At 38.7% G+C, this 26977-nt stretch overlaps 1 protein-coding gene and 1 pseudogene across 4 annotated transcripts in view; one reads left to right on the top strand and one right to left on the bottom strand.

Annotated features, from left to right (window-relative positions):
• The window catches only part of RNF144B (ring finger protein 144B), a 248684-nt gene that overhangs the window by 107010 nt on the left and 114697 nt on the right, over positions 1 to 26977 (bottom strand). The window contains exon 1 of one of the 4 annotated variants that reach the window (XM_043979523.1): positions 18221 to 18278. The exons of the other annotated variants lie outside the window; for them this stretch is intronic. The gene's annotated coding sequence lies outside the window, so the exon portion shown is untranslated. Of the gene's footprint in view, positions 1 to 18220; positions 18279 to 26977 lie in introns of those variants that run through there. 4 annotated transcript variants of the gene reach the window in all.
• Positions 2891 to 3284, top strand: LOC122737087 (annotated as a pseudogene).

Raw genomic sequence — 26977 nt, 5'->3', positions numbered from 1 at the left:
ACAATTTTTACAGCCAGTGTTTCTGATAAAGGCCTCATTTCTAAAACATATAGGGAACTAAATCAAATTTATAAGAATGCAAGTCATTCCCCAATTTAGAAATGGTCAAAGAATATGAACCAGCAGTTTTCAGATGAAGAAATCAAAGTTATCTATTGCCATATGAAAAAATTCTCTAAATCACTATTGATTAGAGAAATGCAAACTAAAACAACTCTGAGGTACCACCTGACACCTATCAGATTGGCTAATATGACAAAAAAAGGAAAAGAATAAATGTTGGAGAAGCTATGGAAAAATTGGAACATTAATGCATTATTAGTGGAGTTGTAAACTGACCCAACTACTCTGATTTCATCTTTCTTTTTCTTGTCTTTTTTTTTGTGTGTGGTGCAATGAGGCTTAAGTGACTTGCCCAGGGTCATACAGCTAGAAGTGTCAAGTGTCTGAGGCTGGATTTGAACTCGGGTCCTCCTGAATCCAGGGCCGGTGCTTTATCCACTGTGCCACCTAGTTGCCCTCTGAAGCAACCATTCTGGAGAGCAATTTGGAACTATGCCCAAAGGGCTATGGAACTGTGCATACCCTTTGATCCAGTAATACCACTACTAGGTCTGTATCCCAAAGAGATCATAGAAAAGGGAAAAGGACCCATATGTACAAAAATATTTATAGCAGCTCTCTATGTGGTGGCAAAGAATTAGAAATCAAGGGAATGCCCATCAGTTGGGGAATGGTTGAATAAGTTGTGGTATATGAATGTAATGGAATAATACTATGCTATAAGAAATGATGAGCAGGCAGATTTCAGAAAAACCTGGAAAGATTTAAGTGGACTGATGCTGAGTGAAGTGAGCAGAACCACGAGAACATTGTACATAGTAACATTTTGTAATGATCAACTGTGATAGATTTGGCTCTTCTCAGCAGTTCAACCATCCAAGACGATTCCAAAGAACTCATAATAGAAAATGTTCTCCACGTCCAGAAAAAAAGAAACAAACCTGTGGATTCTGAATGAAGATTGAACCATACAGTTTCTACTTTTTGGCTGCTTTTTTCTTTTTTGAGGTTTTTCCCTTGTGTTCTGATTCTTCTTTCACAATATGACTAATGCAGAAATATGTTTAATGTGATTGTACATATATATCTATATCAGATTGCTTTCTGTCTTGGAGAGGGGGGAGGGAAGAGAGGGAGGGAGAAAAATTTGGAACTAAAAATCTTATGAAAACAAATGTTGAAAACTATCTTCACATATAACTGGAAAATATTAAAATACTTTTATGATTTAAAAAAATCAAGAATTCAGAGACTTGTCCTTCTTGAGAGAATAGATTATATGAATAGTAACCCTGGAGAAAGAACACCCCTCCATCACCACCACCACCACCACGATCACCATCTCTACCACCAGGAGTTATGAAGGGACCACATAACTTTGGGAAGCAAAGAATCTAAAACTTGCTATTCCTTGCTATTACAATGGGGTATTTGGACAGCAAAGACCTTATGGGAAGGGGATTGCTTATCCAGTAGTCCCAAAGTTATAAGGATATATGAAATAAGAAAGAGTAAGTGAAAGTGTTTTTCATTGTAAAGCACTATTTAATTTTTTTATTATTTATTTATTTGTTTGTTTAGTTGTTTATTTATTTATTTATTACCTATCCACATTACTACCAAGGAAAGAATCACATTAAAATCAAACCCATAGGGGGGCAGCTGGGTGGCACAGTGGATAGAGCACCGGCCCTGGATTCAGGAAGACCTGAGTTCAAATTCGGCCTCAGACACTTAACACTTATTAGCTGTGAGACCCTGGGCAAGTCATTTAACCCCAGTCACCTCACCCCCCCCAAAAAAAATCAAACCCATAGGGAGGCAAAGCCAAGATGTCAGCATAACAGAAAGCAAAGAGCTCCCCCCCATGCAACATTCCTCCAAACAGACCTAGAAAACACATCAGACCAAATTCTGATGGGGAAATCCAAGAAAAAGTCATATAATGTCATTTTTCTAGCTTAGGTCACTACAGGGTGACAAGGTCCGTGGATACTGTGGACAGGGTCTTGCCAGGAAAACTCAGGGAGAGGCTATGCACCAAGGTAAGAGGAGGTCACAGACTCATACTGAGCTACCTCTTTACCTATATAGTATGGGAACAGGTAACAATCAGTGGCTCTGGATTTTGGCTGTAATGTTCCTGGGAGTATTCATTTTGGAGTTTCTTTCAGGAAGTGATCAGTGTATTCTTTCTATTTCTACTTTATCCTCTGATTCTAAGCCATATGGGCATTTTCATTTTATGATTTCTTAAAACAGGATAGTTAGACTTTGATTTTGGTCATGGTATTCAAGTAGTAAATGAAAGGAGAATTCTAGAGGGAAGTAATGGAAAGAGAAATGAGAGTTACAGAAGAAGGAATTGGAAAGGGAATTAATAGCTTGACAGAAGAAGTATAATACCTTATGCAAATAAAAAAACATTCTGAAAATCTGAATGGACCAAATAAAAGACAACAATTTCGTGAGTTAACAATAAATATTAAAATAAAGTCAAAAGAATGAAAAAAATGGAAGACAAAGTTATCTTACAACAAAAACAATTGTCCTAGAAGGGCCAAGGGGAAAACATTTAAGAATCTGTGGATTGACAAACCACCACAGACAAAAACTGGGCCTATACATCCTATTTCAGGAATCTTAAAACTACCCAAATCCCTTAGAACCAGACCAGAAGACAAAGTAGAAATGAAAGAATCTACCAATAACTTCCTAGATTACTCCCAAAATAAAAACTCCCAGAAACATTACAGCTAAAATCCAGAGCCAAATTAAGGTTAAAGAAATAAAGATGCTCTTTCTGCCATCTTGCACTGTCATCACCATGATGTGCATGAATGTCCTGGCAGATGCTCTCAAAAGCATCAACAATGCAGAAAAACGAGGAAAATGCCAGGTTCTCATTAGGCCATACTCTAAAGTAATCATCAGGTTCTTAACTGTGATGATGAAGCACAGTTACATTGGCAAATTTGAGATCATCGATGATCACAGAGCAGGAAAAATTGTTGTGAACCTCACAGGCAGATTAAACAAGTGTGGTGTAATCAGCCCCCAGATTTGATGTTCAACTGAAAGATCTGGAAAAGTGGCAGAATAATCTGCTACCATCCCATCAGTTTGGGTTCATTGTGTTTACAACCTCAGCTGGCATCACGGACCATGAGGAAGCAAGATGAAAACATACAGGAGGAAAAATCCTAGGATTCTTTTTCTAAGGGTGTAAAACATACATACAAATAAAATGCTCCAATGGGGGGAAAAAAAAGAAATAAAGGTAAGGGCACAGCTAAGTGGCTCAGTGAATAAAGCACTGGCCCTGGATTCAGGAGGACCTGAATTCAAATCCAGCCTCAGACACTTGACACTTACTAGCTATGTGACCCTGGGCAAGTCACTTAACCCTCACTGCCCTGCAAAAGAAAGAAAGAAAGAAAGAAAGAAAGAAAGAAAGAAAGAAAGAAAGAAAGAAAGAAAGAAAGAAAGAAAGGTAAAAGAAAAAGTACTATAGGCAGCTGGGGCAGTGGGGGGGGTAGGGGGGAGATACAAGTACTGAGGACCCACAGTCAGGATCACACATGATTTAGCTGCCACCACCATAAAGGAGAGGTGAGTTTGGAATACAATCCAGAAGGAAATGGATATTGCCTTATAGCCAAGAATAATTTAACCAGAAAAACTAAGTACAACCCTTTGGGAGGAAATGGACTTTTCATGAAATAGAGAATCTCCAAGAATTCCTGCTGAAAAAAACAGAGAGCTGTAAAAAAAAACTTTTAAGTTCAAACACAGGAGGTAAGAGAAACATAAAAAGGAAATGTGAATGAACAATGATAAAAGACTAAACAAGGATAAACTGCTTTAATATGAGAAGATGATATGTACATCCCTTTTGAACTCTATCATCATCTGGGGCCACAGAAGAGGAAGAGGAATAGACTGAGGGGAAGAGGATGTTGAGAGAAAATTACCTTACAAAATTGGGATATACAAGTAAACATCTATATAAACAAGGAGAAAAGAGGTAAGGGAGCAGTTGAGCCACTCTCATTAGAACTAGTCAAAGAAGAGAAGAATACATATATCCATACCTTTGTGTACATACACAGTCAAATACAGAAATACATTTTATTCACTGGAGAAATAGGAGGGAAAGGGGAGAAAGCAGGAAATCAAGGAAGGATAGATTAAAAGAAGAATTATTGTTCAATTATGTCCTATTGTTCAGTTATGTCTTTGTGACACCATGGAACATACTGTCCATGAGTTTTCCTGGCAAAGACACTGGAGTGGTTTGTCATACCCTTCTCCTTTAGATTAATACAAACAGAGGTTAAGTGACTTGCCCAGATCACACAACCAGTAAGTGTCTGATGCTGAATTTGAACTTAGGTATTCCTGACTCCAGGCCTAGCCCCATATCCACTAATGTACTGTTGGTGGAGTTGTGAATTGCTCCAACCATTCTGGAGAACAATTTGGAACTAGGTCCAAAGGGCTATAAAACTCTGCATACACCTTGACCCACCAATGACCACTACTAAGTCTGTATCTCTAAGAGATCAACAGAAAATGGAAAGGACTTATAAGTACAAAAATAGCAGTTCTTTTTGTTGTGGCAAAAAAAAAAAAAAAAACTCCGGGAAATTGAAGGGATGCCTATAAATTGGGGAATGGCTGAACAAGTTGTGGTATATGAATATGATGGAATACAATTGTCCTGTAAGAAATGAGGAAGGGGATGGTTTCAGAAAAACCTGATGCAAAGTGAAGTGAGTAGAACCAGGAGACTATTCGATATAGTAATAGCAATAATGTAATGATAATCAACTGTGAAAGACATAGCTACTCTGATCAATATGAGCCACAACAATTCCAAAAGACAAAATGAAAAAGACTATCCACCTCCGGAGAGAGAACTGATGAGCTCTGAGTACAGACTGAAGCACATTTTTTTACTTGATTTTTCTTGCTTTTTTTTTTCCAACATGGTTATATGGAAATATATATTGTGTGACATCTATGGGTATCATATTGCTTGCCTTCTCAATGGGTGAAGGAGGGGTTGGAGAGAGGAAGATAATTTGGAATTCAAAATTTTAAAATGAATGTTAAAAAATTAAAACTTGTTGATTAATTGAAAAAAGTACCTAGAAGTCTTGATTGTTTTAGGTATTCAGCTACCTACTTGTATTCAGGAGACTGGACCTATTGACATCTTTAGATTCCTTCTCATCTTATTACTGTATTATTCACAGAGATTGTTGTTTGGAAATATTTCCAAACAATGTCATCAAGATCTGATATAGTAAAAGCATACTGGTTTTGGAATCAGTGAATAGGGGTTCAAATTTCTTCTCTAAAGTTTACTTCTTGAGTGCTTTTGGGAAAGTCACAGCCTCCATTAAATTTTGTTTCCTCATCTATAAAATAAGGGAGTTGAACTAGATGGCCTCTAAGATCCCTTCTAATTCTATGATTCTGTGACTGCCTGTAATACAACCAGGAAAGCTAGACTTCTTACCTAAAGGCAAAGTTTAAAGTATAGTGGCTCTTGATAATATTTCAGTTTTTCTGTTACAAAATGCACTTAAAGGAGACCTCCAGAGCCTCTGAATCAGCCACAGTGCCAGCACCTTCTGGAACTAAGCTCATGGTCTGGGAAGAGGGCTGAGTGGTTGGCTGGGGGGAGATTACAGGAGTCTCTGCTGGCACTGAGGCAGAATTCAGTTGTTTTATCCCTGCTGGGAACCAGGAAGCAGCCTTGAGTGGTGGTTGCCCAGGTGAGAGAGGGGCACAGGTTTGTTGGAGCTATCAACCCAGAAAAACAAAAAATTTATTTTCCAATTGAAGAACAAGTAGGCCTGGGGTTATTTTCAAACCAGAGCACAGGCCAGGCAAATGTAGAATGTGCCTCTCCTTAAACTTTACTGCCTGGGACCCCCTTAAGGTTGGGACAGTACAGTCTGGAAGCAGTGCCCCACTTTAAGAAGGAGTTAAAAGTCAAGTAAAAGGTGGGCAAGATGAGCAGACAGAGAAAGATGTGGACCTTTAGTGACAAGGAAGGTCAAGGTGCACCCTCAGAAGAGGATATTCAACCTCAGGGCTCCTACATCCAAAGCTTCCAAGAAAAATATGAATTGATATCAGGCCATAGAAGTACTCAAAAAGGACTTTGATGATAAAGTAAGAGAGGTGGAGGAAAAAATGAGAGTGATACAGGAAAGCCATGAGAAAAAAGTCAACAGCTTAAAAAGCCAAACGGAAAAGCTCTCTGAAGAAAATAATTGCCTAAGAATTAGGATCAAACAAATGGAAGCTAGGGATTTTATGAGAAACCAAGACACAATAAAGCAAATCAAAATGAAAAAAAAAAAAAAAAGAGGGCAATGTGAAATATCTCTTTGGAAAAACTGCTGATCTAGAAAATAGATCCAGGAGAGATAATTTGAAAATTATTGGACTACCTGAAAACCATGATCAAAAAAAGAGCTTAGACATCATCTTCCAAGACATTGTCAGGGAAAATTGCCCTGATATTCTAGAAGCAGAAGGTAAAATAGAAATTGAAAGAATCCACCAATTACCTCCTGAAAGAGCTCTCGACATGAAAATTTCCAGGAATATTATAGCCAAAGTCCAGACCTCCCAGGTCAAGGAGAAAATATTGTAAGCTGCCAAAAAGAAACAATTCAACTACTGTGGTGCAACAGTCAGGATAGCACAAGATCTAGCAGCTTCTACATTAAAGTATCGAAAGGCATGGAATGATATTCCAGAGAGCAAAGAAACTGGGATTACAACCAAGAATCATCTACCCAGAAAAACTGCATATAATATTTCAGGGAAAAAATAGGACTTCAATGAAAAAGAGGACTTTCAGGTATTTGTGATGAAAAGACCTGAAATGAATAGAAAATTTGACTTTCAAATATAAGAACCTAGAGAAGCATAAAAAGGTAAACAGGAAAAAGAAATCAAGAGGGATGTTAAAAGGTTAAACTGTTTACATTCCTACATGGGAAGATGATACTTCTAACTCATAAGAACTTTCTCACTATTAGGGTAGATGATAGAAATAAATTTAGACAAAGGGCACAGGCAGGAATTGATTATGAAGGGATGATATCTGTAAAGCATTTATTTTTTGTTTATTGGGGTTTTTTTATGTTTTTCTTTTGGTGGGGTGGTTGGGGTTTGGTAGCATGCGTGGAGTCAAGCAGTGGGTGAGTATCTTGTGTCTGAGTCTGGATTTGGGCTTGGGTCCTCCTGGGTCCAGGGTGGGTACTTTGTCCACTGTGTCACCTAGCTGTCCCATGATGACATCTCTAGTGTAAAATTGAGAGGTGAGAGGATTGCACTGGGAGAGGGGGAAGGGGAGAGGTAGAATGGGGTGAAATTCCACAGGAAAGAAGCAGGAAAGGGTTTATGGAGTGGGAGGAAAGATGGGGGAGGAGCAGGGCAGTGAATGAGGCTTACACTCATCAGAATTGGCTCAAAGATCTTAATTTCATCAGAGTTGGCTCGAGGAGGGAACAACATACAGACTCAATTGGGTGGGGTGATCTATCTAACCCTGCAGGAGGGTAGGAGGGGAAGGGGATAAGGAGAGAGGGGTGAAAGAAGGGAGGGCAGATTGGGGGAGGGGGCAGTCAGAAGCATAATACTTTTGAGGAGGGATAGTGTGAAAGAAGATAGAAAATGGAGTAAATATCATAGGGGAGGGAATAGGATGGAGGGAAACAGTTAACAATAGTAATTGGAAAAAAATTTTGAAGCAGAGGCAAGAGCAATGTAAGATGATGATGATGATGATGAAACATATGGTACTCACTTTGCTGGGCTACTGTGAAGAAAATTCTTTGTCAGGTATAAGGTACTATATAAATGTTTTCTATTACTGTTATTGCAAGAATCAACCTCATGGGTTTATTTTAAGGAAATCTCTCTTTAAAGTACTATATAAATGTAGTTCACTATTTTAAAAAAATTATGAGCAGGATGCTATCAGAAAAACGCAGAAAGACATACATGAGCTGATACAACGTGAAATGTACTATATACAAAATAGCAGCAATACTGCAAGATGATCTGCTATAAATGACTTGGTTATTTTCAGCAATGCAGTGATACAAGACAACTCTGAAGGTCTTATGAAAAATGCAGTCCATCCACAGAGGCAGAGAAATGATGGTATCTGAATACAAATTAAAGCATATTTTTTTTATAGTTCCTTAATCTGAAGTTTTGTTTTTGTCTGTTTTCTTTCACAACCTGACTAATGTAGAAATGTTTTGCATGACTACTCATGTATAGCTTATATTGAATTTCTTGAGTTCTTGTGGGGAGGGAGGGAGGAAGAGAATTTGAAACAAAGTTGTTTTTTTTTAATTGATGTCAAAATTTGTATTTACATATAATTTGGGAAAAAGTAAAATTCTAAATAAAATGCACCTAAACTTGCAAATCTGGAATCATGGCACCTCTAGGTGGGTCACCAAGGTAATTAATTGAGTTAACAGTCAACTAATTATGTCACTTTGGAACTAAGAAAAAAAAAAGACATATGTAAGTATGTCCTGAACTGATCCTACAAAGACCATGTCTGAGTTTTCATTCCCCAACCTGGGTGCTCCCCACCACACACTAGTAACTCTGTAGCCTATTGGACATTCCTTGGCAAGGCAGACCCACCACACAAATCAAGAAGAAAAACATTTGTTTTTTAAGTCAAGAAGGCTTTGCAGGATTCCGTGAAACCTTGAGGTTTTAAATACACACAGTAGTGTGTACCCACTGTTTGCACAGAAGCCCTAAAGCCCAGAACTAGTTCTGGTCATGGTAATCATTTCAGGAAGGAAAGCTTGAATCAAAACCACCAAGGAAAACCCTTACTGACACACATAAAAAATGCAAAGGCTATTTTAAAAAGTCCACACTCCGGACTAAGATGTTGATTTGCATCCCATGATGCCCTGGAGCCTTCCTAGAGATTCCCCAGCAGCAGCAAGGTGGGGGTGGGGTAGAAAGAGTCAAGTCCTAGCTAGTTTCACCACTTCTAGCCCTGTAACCTTAGGTAAATCACTGTCTTTCTGAACCACCATTTCCTCATTAATAAAAATAGAGATAATAACACTTGCACTTCTTGCTTCACAGGATTGTAGTGAGGAAAGTTCTTTGGGAACTTTAAAGTGCTATATAGAAATCTGAGCTATAATTTAAACACACACACACACACACACACACACACACACACAGAATTCAGTATAAGGTGTGTTCACTGGGATCCACATCCAAGGAGGTTTAGTTGCTTAAGATTCACTAAGGTTCTCTTTGAAAGGTGATTTTGCAGGTAAAATAATCCCAGACCCTGAACGCAGTGTTACAGTAAATTTCCTTCATGTTTACCTTTAAGACAAGAAAAATCACTGTGGGTCAAGTGTCAATCTGTCCTTGGTCCTTGACTAGAGATAACTGATTCAGCCTGAGGGACCCTTCACAATGACCTCAGTAGTTCACCTTACCTCCCAACCTAGGTCTCCCCATATAACTATAGAATTTGGTTTATATTCTCTATAAGCCTTCAGCTCTCTTGCATGAACTCGGGGTAAGATGTCAGACACAAGCTAGGCTTTATTTAACTGAATCCAAAAAAATGCACAATGAGCTTGTACCCAAATCCCTTGGCCCTGAGGGATATTATCTTTTTTTTTTTTTTCTGGAGGACATCAAGCAAAGCTTCCCAATGGAGGAAATGGGGTGGAGTCCCACCTATCATCTGAAACAACACAATCCACATGAGTCACAGGCCCAAGAAAAGGAAAGGTCCAAGTTACTATTAAGTGCATCAGGTTCCCTTTTGTTTATCTTTTTGTTCCCTTTTTGTGTGTTTTGGAATCACGCAGACAACCTGTGGGTTTATAGGCCATTCTATAGGTCCAAGTAAAGCTAGATGTCTCTAGCTCTTCTCCCTTGCCTGGTTGAGGTTACCAAACCTTTTGCTCTTTTCATGATTGGATTTCCATTGCTCTATCTTGTATCTTCCTCTGGACTTGGGTCCTTTATAAAGGCCACACAAGGAGGTATATAGAGTTTTCTACAAGTCTCTGTAAAACCCAAGGAGTTTTATTTGTGTCCTTCTCTGAATCTGGGCATTTGTATGTTTGATTGGTGGTTTCCCATCCCTTTTTGAAGCCCCAGAGGGAAGCCAAGTGCATACTTACATATTCTTAAAGTATCAATTTAACTATCCTCATTGCTTCTTTAACTTTGTAGCTATGACCTTGAGCTAGCACCTGAACAAAGGTCATTGGGAGTAATAAGGATCAGAAACATGGAGAATTAATACTTCGTGGAATTCAGTTTGTGGACGAGACAGTAAAGGGGCATTTGTATTATCCTCTTAGTGTATACCTGGGTATGCGTAATTCAAACAATAGAGGATTTAATATTGTGATTTTAAAAAACATTGATTTCAACCACAGACTTCCTGGTATATCCATCCAGTGTTTGGTGATATAATCAAGCAACTATACAGAATTCATGAAGCAAAATATCCATTCCCTCCTGATAAAATGACCTTATGCAGTTTAATCCCAGCTGGATTTTACTGGGTACACAGTTGGTAGCTGCCTTCCAATTAGGCTGGAAAACTATTTTTAATGAACAGGAAATTTTGACAAATTACCAGGAAGAAAAGGGAGAAAAAAAGGCAAGACGTCTAAAATCAAAATCAACAGTCAGCCTGATTTCCCTCCATTATAAGAGGGGACAAAAAAAGACTTTTTTGAAATTTGTGGAGGGGTGTTCTTTGTAGCTTTAGGTAGGGTGAACTGAAAGTCATACTTCCCTATCTCTTCAAACCCCAACATTCAGGCTGAATTTCCCCCAAAAGCAGGGGTAGTAAAGGTAAGTGAGCAGCCAAGATGGCATAGAACTGGCTACTTTTCCAATGGTCCAGTGTGAGTATTTTTTAAATGACAAAAGAACTGTATTGCCAGCATTCACAGTCTTCCAGATCAAGAAAAAGGATCTCAGAATTTCTGGAAATGAAGCAGGCTTCATAATTGTTCTTACATATTTGCAGACCCTCACCATCCAGCTCTCAAACTTCAAAACAAGAAACAAATTCTGTATATATTATCAAAACTCTGACAGTTTCATGGTTTTTTGTTACCTTTTAAGTGTCTTCTTTTATTATCAATATTCAAGATATTCATAAAAGGGGACTAACCCCCCCATTTACCTACTGTTTCTCCCTTTAGCTCATCATCTTCAAACAAAACTAAAGAGGAACCTATGATCAGGTTTCTCTGATTAATTGATTTTATAGCCACTGCCAATAGTTTTGCCAGGCTACCTCTTGAATTTAATTTAGGATTGAGAAATTCAACTTTGGAAAAGAATTGAAATGATTTGCTTCTTGTCAAACATAAGAAATAGAAGCAGATCATTTGAAAGGAGGCATAATAAAAATAAAATAAAATAATAAAAAGGAGGTATAATAGTACCACACCGAAGAAAGACAAGAATGTCCACAAGAAGCTAACAGATCAAGATGGGAAAGTTGGAGAGGGGAGAAAAGTAGATGTATCTATCCATCCATCCATTCATCTGTATATGTGAAGGTATATATCATGTATATATGTTTCATATATATATATATATATATATAATGGACTGATAGAGAGGGAGAGAGATGAGGAAGAAGAGAGAAATATAGATAGATAAAGAAGGAAGAAATAGAGAACAAGAGAGAAAGGATGAAGAGAAAGAGATAGGAAGGAGAGAGAGAAGGTGGGGGAGAAGGACCAAAAGAATGAGATTTATTACATAGGCAAATCATTAATTTTAGAGTAAGAATGTAAAATCGATAAGTTCAAGTTTAAAACATTTAAGTTAGAAAGTATTATGAAAACATATATGATAATAGTGAGAAACAAAATTAAAAACAAGAGAAAGCCCAGAATGGTGACAAAGAAATCCAACAGATTTTTGTAATTTATATGATTTCTGAGACATCATAGTCTAAAAATTTGTCTGCTTGGGGTAAATAGGTTGCTCATAACTACTAGTAGAAGAAGAATACAAGAGATGGGAAGATGAAGCTAGGAAATATTTTGCATGAAGAGTAAAACTTCACCCTAAGTTCACTAACCATCTTTTGGCATGTTGCTGGACAAGGGTCTCACAGGTCAACTGCATTCTTTTGGCTTAACTCAATGTCCAGTTAAGTCAATTTCTAAGCAGTAACTGTGACCATTACACCATTAGCAACTTTCATTGTCAAAGATGCTAGCAAGTGATGAAGCAAATTGGATAATGGAAAGAGTAGGAGATCTGAAATCTGGTTCTGCCAAAATCTATTGTGTGAAGTTGGGCAGATCATTTAACCTCTTGGGACCTCAGTTTCTTTGTGTGTAAAATGAAGGGGCTGAAAACAATTTCTAAAGCCTATTCTAAGGTAGGTGAACTTCTCAAATTGACCAGGAATATCTCTGGTCAAATTCAAGAATTCTTCAAATCCCTGCCCCACCCTTATACAATGATTACTATGAAATATGAAATAGAAATGTATTCATTTATACATTTAACTAATATTTAATGAGTTCCTACTCCATGCCTGGAACTATACTAGGTGCTTTGGTATCTCATGGCCAAAGAGTCCAAGTTATTTGCTTTCTTATTCATGATAGAATTCAATATGAGAATAAACTGGATTGATCTCTAGAAATCTAGAGATTTCTCACCAAGTAGATTATGGACCAGCCACCATTGTCACATTTCTAGGAAAAAGATATGGCTAACCAGTTGTCACCATGATATTCTTCCTAGTATACAGAGCCTTCCCCATTAGCACTCTCTCCCCACCTTCAACACCACACTACACCACACCAAACCACACCACACCCTCTAAAACCAAGACTTCTGTGAAATAAAAGTTAGTTCCAACCTAAAAGGAGGATGCAATATCCAATCTTGGTAAAAAATTGCCAAAAAAAGACCAATCCAGATATTTGTCTAAAACTATTTATTACCTTTGGTAGAAGTAATACATGGTTTATTCCATGTTTTAGAAGTATTTTTTTGTTGGGTTTTGGGGTTTTTTTGTTTGTTTTTTTCAGGGCAATGAAGATTAAATGACTTGCATAGGGTCACACAGCTAGTGTCAAAAGTATCTGAGTGCAGATTTGAACTCAGGTCCTCCTGAGTCCAGGGCCGCTGTTTTATCTACTGTGCCACCTAGCTGCCCCAAGAAGTAATATTTTGACATAATATATACCTCCCAGCAAACACTCTAACAAAACACAGACCTGGGCTCAAATCCTGACTTTTCCACGTAGTAGCTTCATCTTGGGCAAATGACTGCACTTTTCTGGGCCTCAGTTTCTTTCCCTACAGTACTATGAGGTTCAACCAGATTATCTCCAAGATTCCTTCAAGCTCTAAATCTTTGATTCCCAAACATACAAAGCACACTCCCCTGAAAACTAGTTAAGTAGAACTACCTAATAATGTCAACCCAATTAATTACTTAAATTCTGAAAATAACAAGAAAAAAATCATTGCTCTGCTGCTTCTGACAAGACCTTGAAATGCTTGAACACAGATATACAAAGTATATATATATATATATATATATATATATATATATATATATAGTATACATCCGGGTGCTAAAATTGGAGAGATGGCAAGGGGAAGAGATCAGCCCCCCAACCTCAAAAAAAAAATCGAGCAGCTGAAGTGGCTTCCAATTCAGGGCTTGCTTTATGGAGTTAATGCTGATTGCTTCAACTTAGCAATTCACAAATTGCTCAAGATGTTTCTTTGATGGAATATCAACATATATCTCTTGCAAGGCAGCATTATGGAAATGAATACTCCAAATGCACAGGACAGAGAAGAACATTCAAAGCATGCACTGAATGTTAACATTTAGGGTGTTTTATGCTGAATTGGATGATTATGTGAGCATAACAAAAAGAATGAATGAATAATATTAATGGTTCTAATTCAATTTGGCACAATCCAATGAATAAATTCTCAGTACCTTCTCTGTGCTGTATTCTGTGTTAGGTAGTATAGGGTTCTCAAATAAGACACAGTCCTGCAATTAAGAATTATTTAGTGCAGGGAATATGACGATACAAATAACTATAGTACAAGGCAGTATGGGATTAAGTCCAAGCAAAGTGCTCTTGGGGTTCAGGGAGGACAGAGATAACATCTAGTTAGGACAATCTGGGAAACCTTCACTGATGAGGAGACATTGGAGCCAGGCCCAGACAACTGAGCAGGATTTCAGACAAAAGGAAATGTAGGCTCAAGCATTCAAAGTAGAAGGTGTGAGGACTGGAATGTTCTGGAGGTTTTGAGGGAACAGTGAATAATGCAGTTTGGTTAGGGAATAGGAAGACTAATGGGAGCTATGGTTGGAAAGATAGGTCTGAACTATATGAATGCCAGACTTTGGTATTTAGAACTTATTTTGTCATTTAAGAATTTTGAGGAGGGAAACTCCATAATTATAGCTATGCTTTCAGAATTGTTGGGGGATGGACCCATCTCATACCTGTCCTCTGGTAGTTTATAAGGAGACATTCCCAAGTCTTTATAGTATATACAGGATAGATTGGAGATAGACTATAAAGGGAAGGTAACAGCATTAAGGAGGATCAGAAAAGGCTTCCTGTAGAAGGTGGGGTTGTAGCTGGGCCTTCAAGGAAACCAGGGAAGCCAAGAGGAAGAAAATTTCAGGCACAGAGAACAGCCAGTGAACATGCCCAGAGTCTGGAGGAATGTCTTGTGCAAGGAACAATGAATAGGCCAGTGTCACTGGATTGCATATTATGGGGATGAGGGAGTAAAAAGCCTAGGAAAGGTAAGAGGGAACCAGGTCAGGAGGGGCTTTGAATACCAAACAGTGGATTTTACATTTGATCCTGGGAATCAAATAGGGACTGATAGGGAATCACTGGAGTTTCTTGAATGGCAAAGGGTGGAGGGGGAGTGATATGATCAGATCTGAGCTTTAGGAAGATTCATTGGATAACTGAATGGAGAATGGATTGAAATGGGGAAAGACTTGTGGTAGGCAGAATAACCAGCAAGTTAACTGCACTAAATCAGACGTGATGGGTGGTGGCAACATCAGAAGAGAGAGGGGACGTTTCTGAAAAATGTCACAAAGGTAAAATCAATAGGACCTTGAAACAAATTGGACATGAAAGTGGGGTGAGAGAGGGTGAGGAGTGAGAACCAACACCTAGGTTTGCCAGCCTAGGTGACTGGGAGAATGGTGGTGCCCCAGACACGAGGGAGGCCACACATAGTAACACAAAGACAAAACCATAAAGTCAAACAAGATAACCACAGGGAAAAGTGAAATAGAAAATTGTCAACATCAAAGAGAAGCCAAATGGGATAGAACTTCAAGGTTTGGCCACCAACAGAGATCAGTTGCCCGGGAGAGTTTCACAGTTTCTTTTGCCAGAGTGTAACCATAACTCCAAGAAGGTACCCATCAGGATCTCTTAAAGCAATCATGACATAATAGCCTGGGGTTTTTAACAGGGAAGAGGGAGGCACCATTCACAGGAATAAGGAAGTTGAAGACATGAGAAAAGATGAAATTGCTGAAGGAAATAATATTAAGTGAGAAATAAGAGGCCAGGGACAAAGACCTATCCTTTGGGGACAGTAAGAGAAAAATAAAGAAGAAAGAAATGGAAGAGACAAAGAAGCAGATGGAGGTAGGATGGCATAGTAGAGAGAAAGCTGACCAGGAAAACCTACATTTGAGTTCTGGTTATGATACATATGGGGATACTCACCCTGGGCAAGTCACTTAACCTCTCTAGGCAACTCTCAATACTTAAAGTTACAGAGTCATTGATTTGAATTGGTAGAGGGTATTTCCTTTCCTGGGAGCTCCTTATACCAACAAAATTCTATGTCTTGTGCCTATCCAGAAAAGCAGAAAGAATTTTAAGAAGGATTTATAGAATTTAGAACTGGAAAGGACAATCCAGCCTCAGACACTTCCTAGCTATGTGACCACTGAATCTGTTTGCCTCAGTTTCCTCATCTACAAAATCAGGACAATTGCATCTACCTTCTAGGGGTTTTGAGTGTGAAATGAGAAAATGCCAAGCAATAGCTGTACATAGCATATAGCTTAGCCTAGCACATAGTAAGCTCTATATAAATGTAATAGCAATAGTTTAGCCTAGCACATAATAAACTCTACATAAATGTTAGCTATCATAATTATGAATAATAATTATTATTAATTATCCCCCTCATTTCAAAAATGAGAAAATTGAAGACCAGAAAGGTTAAGTAATTGTCCAGCGTTCACAGAATTGGACTTCAGTGCTGTGATTAGAATCCAAGTCCCCTAATTACAAATACAATGGTTTAGTTTGGCTTGGTTTTTTCCCTACTACACTGTCCAGGGAAAGGTCAACAACCTCAAATGTAAAGGAAAGATTAAGGAGCATAGATAGGGACCAAAAGAAGATCCATTGGATTTGGTGATTAGGAGGTCACCTAAGAGAGAGAAGTTTCAGGTAAGTAGTAGATATGGAAATCAGACTGCAAGAATCTGAGGAGTGAATTCATGGGAAAGGAATGGGAAGTAGCACATATAAACTATTCTTTAAAAAGGCGTCAGGATTTGGTTTGGGTTTCATTTTTAGATGTTCTTAGAAAGGGGAGGCCTGAGCACATCTATAGACCAGTAGAGGGAAGACTTAAAGTAACAGTGGTGTAAGGATTGGAATGACGCCACCTGCAGGAGACTTACTGTAGAAGAGTTCCGCCCATGAAGCGAAGGTCTTTGAGGGTAAGACCAGGAGTCTTTTCTTTGGCGTTAGGAAGTGACGTTTGCTAGTGGGAGGAAGAAGGGAGAGCTGGGTGCTCTGACTCAGGCTCTTTCCTTTGGACTCTGGTGGAGAAGGGAGCTAGAAATGTGCTCTCCCTTTAATAGATAGGAATCTAGGCCTTTCTCTCTCTCTTTATCAAATTCTTATTCTCCTTAATAAATGCTTAAAAGTCTAACTCTTGCTAAAGCTTATAATTTATTGGCAACCATTCATTAGGTATTTTAGACAGTTTAGCTAGAATTTTAGCCCTTAACAGTGGGAAAGTTGAATTGAATGAAAAAGCAAAATTCTATTATTGGACCAAGTCCAAGAAAATAAAATTAAATAGGGTAAATACAAAAGCCTATACATGAATTAAAAACTGAAAGGACTGAACAACAATAACAACAATACTATAATTTATCTAAATTAGTTCTTACTCCCTGAACCCCAAGAGCACTTTGCTTGGACTTAATCCCATACTGCCTTGTACTATAGTTATTTGTATCATCATATTCCCTGCACTAAATAATTCTTAATTGCAGGACTGTGTCTTATTTGAGAACCCTATACTACCTAACACAGAATAATACACAGTAGGTATTAGGAAATGCTTACTGACTGACTTGTTCAGTCATGTCTTACCCTTTGTAACCCCATTTGGAGTTTTCTTGGCAAAAGTACTGGAGTGGTTTGCCATTTCCTTCTCCAGCTCATTTTTACAGATGAAGAAATTGAGGCAAACAGGGTTAAGTGATTTGACCAAGGTTACATAGCTAGTGTCTGAGGCTGGATTTGAACTCAGGTCTTCCTGACTCCAGGACTGGCATTCTTATTCATCCATTGAACCACCTAGGTGCCATTCTGCATATTAAGGTGGCATTTATTATCCACATTTGAGAGATGAGGAAACTAAAGCAGAGCAAGGTTGAATAAGTTGCCTAAGGTCAGCAGAAGAGTCAGGTTTAGACCCCTGCCTCTTTCTCCAGGGATCTTTGCACAGGACAACGGTGGCTTACCAAAATATATTAGCAGATAAAATCTAGCTTCTCATATTTAGATTATGATTTGTCCAGTGGAAAACATTTAATCTCCTCTTGGGGTCTATCTTTTGGAGGAGATGGAAGAAAAGAAAAAAGGGGAAGGACAACATTCTATTTTTAAACCTCTGCTGAGCACTAGATGTTGGGTGCCACAAAGAAACAAATTGGACAATGCCCCAATATGAGTGGGTTCCCAACCTGACCATGCAGATAGGCAAGACACAAATATCAGGAAAGACTTACACAAGGGACAGCACTTCCAGGAGTCCTGAATACCTTGTATTCTCAGCATAAGTATTCTGGAAGGAGTGATGTAGTAAGTTTCCTGTAAAAGTTAGTGAACCATTTAGCATACACATGAGGAGCAAAGGGTATGACTCAAGGGCAGTTTCAACCCAAGATCCTATTTCGACCTAGTTGTGCATCTGTTTGCTATGAACTTAGAGGTATCTGGACCCAAGTCAGAACAGGAGATGAAATCATCTCCTAAAGTAACCTATGCAGGAGGTCCCCTATAGTCACCCTGTAGTCATCCTCAATGAACATGTGGAATTTTAAAAAAGTAATAACAACTGCTTCCCTTTCCAAGGTGGTTCATACTCTCTAAAGTGCTTTCATGTCCATCATTTTATTCACTCCTGACAATAATCACAGACTCATAGACTCTTAGTGGTAGAAGGCAGCTCAGAGGCCTCCTACCCCTACAGAATGAAAGGCCAGTTCACATTTTAATTATTTTCTTGGAAAATCACATATCCACTTCCTGGCTGGATTTCTGAGCCATCATGCTGCCTCATCACAGGAAACTGAGTTCAGGGCCTCAGCTACCTCAGCTTGGAGTGCTGTAGAAAATATTCTTAATAAGCAAAGACAAAAATGTCATGGAGACAAATAAGGGGGAGAAGAGAAAAACAATCGAAAGAAATATAGACAAGAATGACAAGTAATGAAAAATTGCAGGCATTTCCTGATTTCTGAATGGCCTATTAAAGGCTGCCTGTGCTACCAATTCTAAATACGTTCAATTGAGATTTTATAATATCCGTCATGTGATTTTCATGTGTTTCTTTTTAAAAATAATATTTAAAATAATACTATTTAATATTACTTAATAATATTATTTAATATTAATATTACTTAATAATAATATTATTTTTCCCAGTTACATGTAAAAACAATTTTAACATTCATTTTAAAAAATTTTGAGTTCCAAATTCTCTCCCACTCTTCTTCCTCTCTGCCCTCCCTAGGACGATAAGCAACTTGATATAGGTTATATATACACTTGCAGTTATATTTGTTTCAGTTAATCAAGAAAGGTAGATATTTCTCTCTCAACCCTAACCCTGAGTCTCTTCCTACTACTTGGATTAAGCTAGTTGAATAGAATAGGAATTCCACAGGGTTTTCAGGAGAGACTGGGAAATGGTGAGCACAGAAGAAAGAGAAATTGGGATGCTTTCTTTTCCTCTAAAAACAAAACCAAATAAACCCCAAATATTAAAGGGAAGCCTGGTTAGGGACCACATATGGCAGTTTGACCCACTTCAGAGGAAATTAGCTCTCTCCAGGATTGCCCTACTTGTTTTGAATGAAGTCCGTTCCTGGTCAATTTTAAGGAATCAAGTTGAAGGGTGTTCTGTACCAGGCTCAACTTTCCATAGATCTTCTCCATGATACCTTCCATCCCAAGTCATTCCTGACATACCTACCACCCCACTAAAAATATGTACACACACAGAATGAAGACGACTCTAAAGATATATCAGAAGCTCTTAACAACATTAATGAGTTTCATTTCTGTCATTGTTTCCATGGTGCTGTCATTCCATTGGAATGACACCACCTGCTGGAGACTTACTGTAGGAAAGCTCTGCCATGAGGAGAAGGTGCCTGAGGGCAAGACATGTGGCTTTTCTTTGGCGTCAGAAAGTGACATTTTCTGATGGGAGGAAGAGGGGGTGAGGCTGGTGCTCTCACTCTCTTTTGTCAGGACTCTGGTGGAGAGTGGAGTGAGAAATGCGCTCTCCCTTTAATAGATAGATGAATCTAGGCCTTTCTCTCTCTCTTTACCAAATTCTTATTCTCCTTAATAAATGCTTAAAAGTCTAACTCTTGGGGCAGCTAGGTAGCACAGTGGATAAAGCACTGGCCCTGGATTCAGGAGTACCTGAGTTCAAATGCGGCCTCAGACACTTACTAGCTGTGTGACCTTTGGCAAGTCACTTAACCCCCACTGCCCTGCAAAAAAAAAAAAAAGTCTAACTCTTGTTAAAGCTTATAATTTATTGGCAACCACTCATTAGATATTTTAGACAGACTAGCTAGAATTTTAGCCCCTTACAGTGCTTTGCATGTAGTAGGGGCTTAATAAATGTTGGAATAAATTGACTTATGGCCATGTGCTGAGCTACTGTATACTAGGTGCTCTGCATGCTTATTTTGGAAGCACAGTTCTGGCCCTCAAGAAGCTTTCAATGAAATAAATAAATAAATGACACACAACAGACAAATGTAAAACAATTGAAGCACACATTTGCAGGGCCAATAATAGTTAGACACCAGTTTTACTGTCACTTTGCCCATGAGAGGCTAGCATGAGCTTTATCATGCTGGCATTTACACATGGCACATGTGTCATCCCCTTCTAGATACCATATTATGACCCAGCGTGACCCCAAAGCTAATAACAGCACTAGGGCATACACTTGATTCTTTCAATTTCACTGAGTAAATCTGACAGGAGAGCAATTGCATTCTATTATATTGACTTAGAACCCTTTTTGTTCAACCATACTGAATGAGATATGCTGAAAGCAAGACTCCCTTTGGGGCCATCCAGTGAGTTTGGAATAACTCATAATTTAGTCATTCTATTCAACAAGTGCTCAGCACTGGGGATCCAAAGACCAAAGACCAATGTGAAATCATTCTTACCTTCGAGAAGCTTACATTGTGCTGAGCACAATGTTCTAAGACAGCCACACCAAGGGCCTAAACACTACCACACAGAATTAAGGTCAGTCTCTCCAGTTTAATAATTTTTTTTTTGATGGTGGTACAAAGGGATTTGTGGAAGGGTATCATCTTCACCTTAAAAATAGGGGTGGAATTCCCCCAAATCCCTGAGTAATTCATAATGCATGTAAATAGAGGCAGCTAGTGGCACAGTTGATAGAATAATAGCCCTGGAATCAGGAAGAATGAATTCAAATTTGACCTTGGACATTGGCTGGGTCAACCTAGGCAAGTCACTTAACCTCTGTCTGCCTCAATTCAAATGAAGTAATACTTGTAAAAGCATTTGGCACAGTGCCTGGATCATAGTAGGAACTTGATAAATGCTTTGGGGGGGGGGGGCAATGAGGGTTAAGTGACTTGCCCAGGGTCACACTGCTAGTAAGTGTCAAGTGTCTGAGGCTGCATTTGAACTCAGGTCTGCCTGAATCCAGGGCCAATGCTTTATCCACTGCACCACCAAGGTGCTCTGATAAATGTATTTTTTTAAATGTTAATTCATCCAAACCAGGGATTAACATAAAGGTCCCTAAACATTTTTGTTAAATATTTTTATAACTAAATTAAAATTGTTTTCCTTTGAGGCAGCTAGGTGGCACAGTGGATAAAGCACTGGCCCTGGATTAAGGAGGACCTGAGTTAAAATCCAGCCTCAGATACTTGACACTTACTAGCTGTGTAACCCTGGGCAAGTCACTTAACCCTTATTGCTCTGCCAAAGAAAAAAATTGTTTTCCTTTGCCATTCTATGTATTTTATTTTTATTCACTTAAAAACGTTATTCTGAGAAGGAGTCTATAGGCTTCATCAGATCACCAAAGAGATCCATTTTGCTGTTGTTCAGTCGTTTCAAACTCTTTGTGACCCCATTTGGGGTTTTCGTGACAGAGATACTGGAGTGGTTTGCCATTTCCTTCTCCAGCTCATTTTATAGATGAGGAATTGGAGCAAATAGGGTTAAGTGACTTGCCCAGGGTCACACAGCTAACATGTCTGAGGCCAGATTTGAGCCAAGGTCTTCCTGACTCTAGACCCAGTACTCTATCCATTGCAGCACCTAGCTACCCCAAAGGGGTCCACACAAAAAAAACGTTAAGACTTCCTTATTTAAACCCTTTATGGAGGTGTTTATTTATATAATTTGCAGCTTGTACCACCACTTAGGGTATTGAGTTCCTTCAGTTTTCTACCCACTGTTCCCTTCTACTCTTTACATCAACCCTATGACAGGTGGTTCAGAAAGTTACATTGCAAAAGAAACAATGCGTTTGTTCTATTCTTAATCACATTTTTTGGAAATCTGGAATGCCAGGAGTTAACAAGTACAGTTTATGAATCTGTCATATTCATTTTTGCCCATTTAGAACATTGACATTCCTACCGTTGAGGCAAAACAAGAAACATTTGCACTAAGAATGAAAGAAAAAAGCTCTTTTGAACAATGAGTACTCATGTGCCTTTGTTTGTGGGATAGATTCTGGAAGAATAAATTACAGGAGATGCAAAAATGTTCTAATCTGAGACTTCATCATCTTTGTTATGCAGTATGTCCTAGGTTTATAGCCAAGGCTCCAGCTGTTAATGAACCCAATGATGAAATGGAGAAAGGAGCAGAAAAAATAGAAGAGTTGGAGGAGAGCTGGCTGAGAAAGCAATGGGGTGGGGGGAGTGTACTGGGGGGGAAAATGACTTTTAGGTGGTTAGCAAAGGCAAAAGGCAATCGCTTCCAAAGTTTTAAGTCTCATTGGGTATGGATAAGGTGGGGACATCATAGCAAAGCTATAAAGTTAGCTAAGCTCTTTTTAGAAGCTATTTTTAAAATCCTTTTAGAAAGAGCTGCTATTTTCTGTGTGTTCATAGAAAGAGGGCACACTTAAAGTGTGAAAGGAGATAAATGGTCTTTAAAGAAAATCATGTTGATATGCAGTGACTGGAATGGATTTAAACCTGGGCACAGTTGAGCTCTCTCACAGCACAGGCCTAGGACCCCAAGCTAGTTCTACCCATCTCTCTCAGTGTGACCTTGCACACCTTACTGCCTCTGGCTGCTGGTCACTTAATCTGCAAAATGGACTTGATGACGCATAATTGCTTCTTAAATGCTAAGTGCTTTCTTTAGATGGGAAGTGCTAAAAGTGATGAATATTATCATTCAGTTAACTCTTTTTTTGGGGGGGGGGTTCATGAGGCAATTGGAGTTAAGTGACTTGCCCAGGGTCACACAGCTAGTAAGGGTTAAGTGTCTGAGGCCAGATTTGAACTCAAGTCCTCCTGAATCCAGGGCCGGTGCTCTATCAACTTCACCACCTAGCTGCCCAGCAGTTAACTCTTTATCTTTTATGCATGGATTATCTGCATTGAAGATTATTCTGTTTATTTCCTGTTAGCTCATTCAGTACAAACTGGGGAAACAGAAACAGCCAAGTTTGAGAACTGATTCCTGAGGACATTATTTCAGTAAACTAAAGCTGTCTCCCTTCCCCTTTAATCTAGCTAAGTTACAAAGAAAAATATTTTTGTTGGAAAAAAAATACTTAAATATATAATTGGAAGTAACCTCAGAAGTCATCTAGTTCAATTCCCTCATTTTACAGATAAGAAAACAGAGGCCCAGATGAATGGAGATTTGTCCAGGTAATAATAATACATGGAAGAGCTCATCTGCAAATCCAGATCCTGTGACCCCAGAGACAATGTTCTGTTGTTGGGTCATGTTGTTGATTCCACCTCTATAAGAACCACCTCCTTCATAAGGCCATCATCCTAACATTGTAATTACTTCCTAATTAGCCTCCTCGACCATTAGGCCCATTGACCCTAGGTAAGAGACTGGGTCTCTCCTCTCTTCAATATGTCATCTATAAAGCTATTAAATTTATATTCCTAAAGTCATGGACATGCTACAGCTATCTCTTAATGGCCTCAAGAGAACTTATTGTTAAATCTTCAGCATGAGCATTTACACCTCAGAAATCAGCAAACACTACAAATCAGGACTTAATTTATTGTTTTCTTGATTGCTTAAACTTAAAAAAAGTGATCAAGAACATGTTAATAATGCAGATTAAATTTAAAAGTGTGTGGCTTTGATGTGGGGTAGAATTTAGGGTCAAATTGATCTTGTCATCCCAAAAGAATTACAAGACTCAGTGACTCAGTTTCCCAAGTTTTATTGCAATACTGTGAGTGAACACAGGGAGAGAACCAGAAAAGTGGAAAGGTATCTCTCAAATAAGGAAAGAAAAACAGTTACATTTATAGTATGGATAAATTGATTATCAGTCTCATTATAATAATCTCTACCACAGGGGAGGGCTTATCCTAATTTGGAGTTCCTGGGGGCTTGAGCAAACTCCTGAAGCAGTTACCTTTTTCTGTGGAGGTATGTTTTGGGGGTTTACATGTCATAAGGTGAATCTGGGAACAAATTTGGCCTTTTCTGTGCATGTCACTTTTTGATTCCCATGTCTAGTTTCAAAATATTTTCATTTATCAATAGAATTTCTATACCCTGTCAGTGTATCATTGCTATAGTTAAGGTCTCTATGACCTGTCTCTTTATGTTCTTGTTATGGGTGCTGATTAATGTGGGTAAGGAGAAGCTAGGCCTTGACTTGTATTAATGAAGACTCAAGTTTTAAGTTATCCATTAACTGGGGTCTGAATCCCCTTCAGAGCTCATATCTAAATTAGACCTTGGGTCTTAGGTTTTTCTATTAATCCCTTTTTTTTTTGCCTCCTACATCAGCTTAATTTTTTCCCCTGAGAGCTGACTGTTAAATATTTACCAGCACATGTGTGTCAAAAGCATGTCTGACCATATCATTTCCCTGCTCAAGAAGTATCTGTGGCTCCCTATTGTTTCTAGGATAAAATATGGACTATTATACTCAATGCTTAAAGCTCTTCACAATATGGCTCCAACTTATCTCTCTAAACCAATTTAATATTTTTCCCCTTCGTGCCATAGATGACATTCTGTCTGCCAGCTCCATTCTTCTGGAAAAGCTGTCATCCTCTTCCTCCTTCAATTTCTTGGAATCCCTGGCTCCCTTCAAAGCTCAGCTCAAGTGTCACCTCCTACACAAGTTCTACCCTGACCCTCCCCCCATCCCCAGCTGCTAATGCTCTCCTCACCCCAAGATTACTTTGTATGTGTTTGGGGCTTTTCCATTTTTATATTGGTTTTAAAGTACAAGGGTTGATAATCTTTATATCTTTAGATTCTCAACTCCTAACATAGCACTGAACACAAAGGAAGTACTTAAAAAAATTTTAATATATTTTATTTTTAATTCATGGAATAAAACAAACATTTCTATAACAGTATAATTTTAAAAGATGATTGCACATGAAACTGCAAATATATTATGTATACCTTGCTATTCCTTTTAAATGTATATTAAAATTATCAGGTAAATTTCTTTTTTTTTCTCCCCTCCCTGCCTGCCCCCTGCCAAATGCAGGGGGGGGGGGGGCAGCGGGAAGCAGATCTAGCACCATCAGAATGTTAGAGCTGAATGTAATTTAGTTGAACCCCTTCATTTTACAGAGAGAAAACAAAGGCCCAAAGTCACACAGCCTCTAAATAACCTACTTGAACTAAAGTTTTCTAACCAGAAGAAGTTCAGAGGTATTTGGACTACCCCATGCTTCACCTCTTTCATCTATATGAGGAACCAGGGGTTGACTTTGCCTTGGAAATTGTCAGTTTTAAAATGTTGTATCTAGTCAGACAGGCTATGTAAATGCAAGTTTTTGGTATTCCAGTTCTAACAATCTAGGATTCTGCAATCACTTTTTAGATGCTTAGTCCCTTTGTTGATGTTGCTCAGGTATAATTCTAAGGTATGATACAATCTGACTCAAGACATGATGAGATATTGAAACTTATTAGAATATGCCTCTTTTTCCAGAAGAATGAGGACCAGAAAGCCACTAGCATTACCTTTGCCTGAGATACTAAAAAACTAGGAGCCCAGATTATGCTATCAGGAATTATTCAGATATCCTTGAGCCCAGTTATCTTCAAGGACAAATCTGGCTCTTGGCAAAATTCTCTAATAAGTGACCTCCCTGAACACTCCTGACTGTTAAAAAGTCAGTGCAACTCCTTTGTATTTTTCCCCCACCCCTGAGCCCCAACCAGGCCGACCGCTCAGGAAATAGAACCCAGAAATGAGTGCAGCCATAAGCAAAACTCCAGTAAACTACTTATACACAAGGTGACCTTATAGGTCTTATCATCACTTGCTCTGTATTAGTAAAGGCTATAATGTGGGGCTCTGGGTGGGAATACTAGCAACCAGGACATATACTCCATGTCTAGGAGCAGAAATCTAGAGTTGGAACAATTCTCAGAAGTTATCTAATCTAATGCCCTCATTTTATAGATGAGGATAGTAGAGCCCAGTGAGGTTAAATGATTCTCCTGAAGTCACACAGATAGTATTGGTCTGAACTTGAACTCAGGCCCCAGGCTCCAGGTTTGGCAGAAAAGTTTAGCACTCTTTCCACTAAACCACAATGAAACACATACACCCAAAAAACACAGTGAAAGTTGTAAAAGTGCCAACAGGGTGAACTCTCAGCCTCCGTGTTCTCTCACTCTCATGTTCAAACATACCATATACACTCACTCACTACCATCCTTGACTCTTGTTCCGTATTACAACAGTCCTAGCCCTAGCCCAGCTTCCAACCTTTCCCCAATGCCTTTACCACATATACTAGATCAGAAAAGGCTTTATGAATTTTTTTATGTCATAAATCTCCTTGGGCAGTCTGGTGAAGTGTATGGACTCCTCAGAATAATGTTTTTAAATTCATAAAATACAATACACCCTATTACAAAAGTAACTAATTATACTGAGATGTAGTTATAAAAGGGCAGCTACATGATTCAGTGGATAGAGTGCTGGGCCTGGAGTCAGGAGGAACTGAGTTCAAATCCACTTCAGACACTTCTTAGCTGTGTGACCC

This window comes from Dromiciops gliroides, chromosome 1, assembly GCF_019393635.1.
Source record: "Dromiciops gliroides isolate mDroGli1 chromosome 1, mDroGli1.pri, whole genome shotgun sequence".
Taxonomy (NCBI): domain Eukaryota; kingdom Metazoa; phylum Chordata; class Mammalia; order Microbiotheria; family Microbiotheriidae; genus Dromiciops; species Dromiciops gliroides.
The sequence above is the reverse complement of the archived record's forward strand: the minus strand, read 5'-3'. Positions and strand labels throughout refer to the sequence as shown.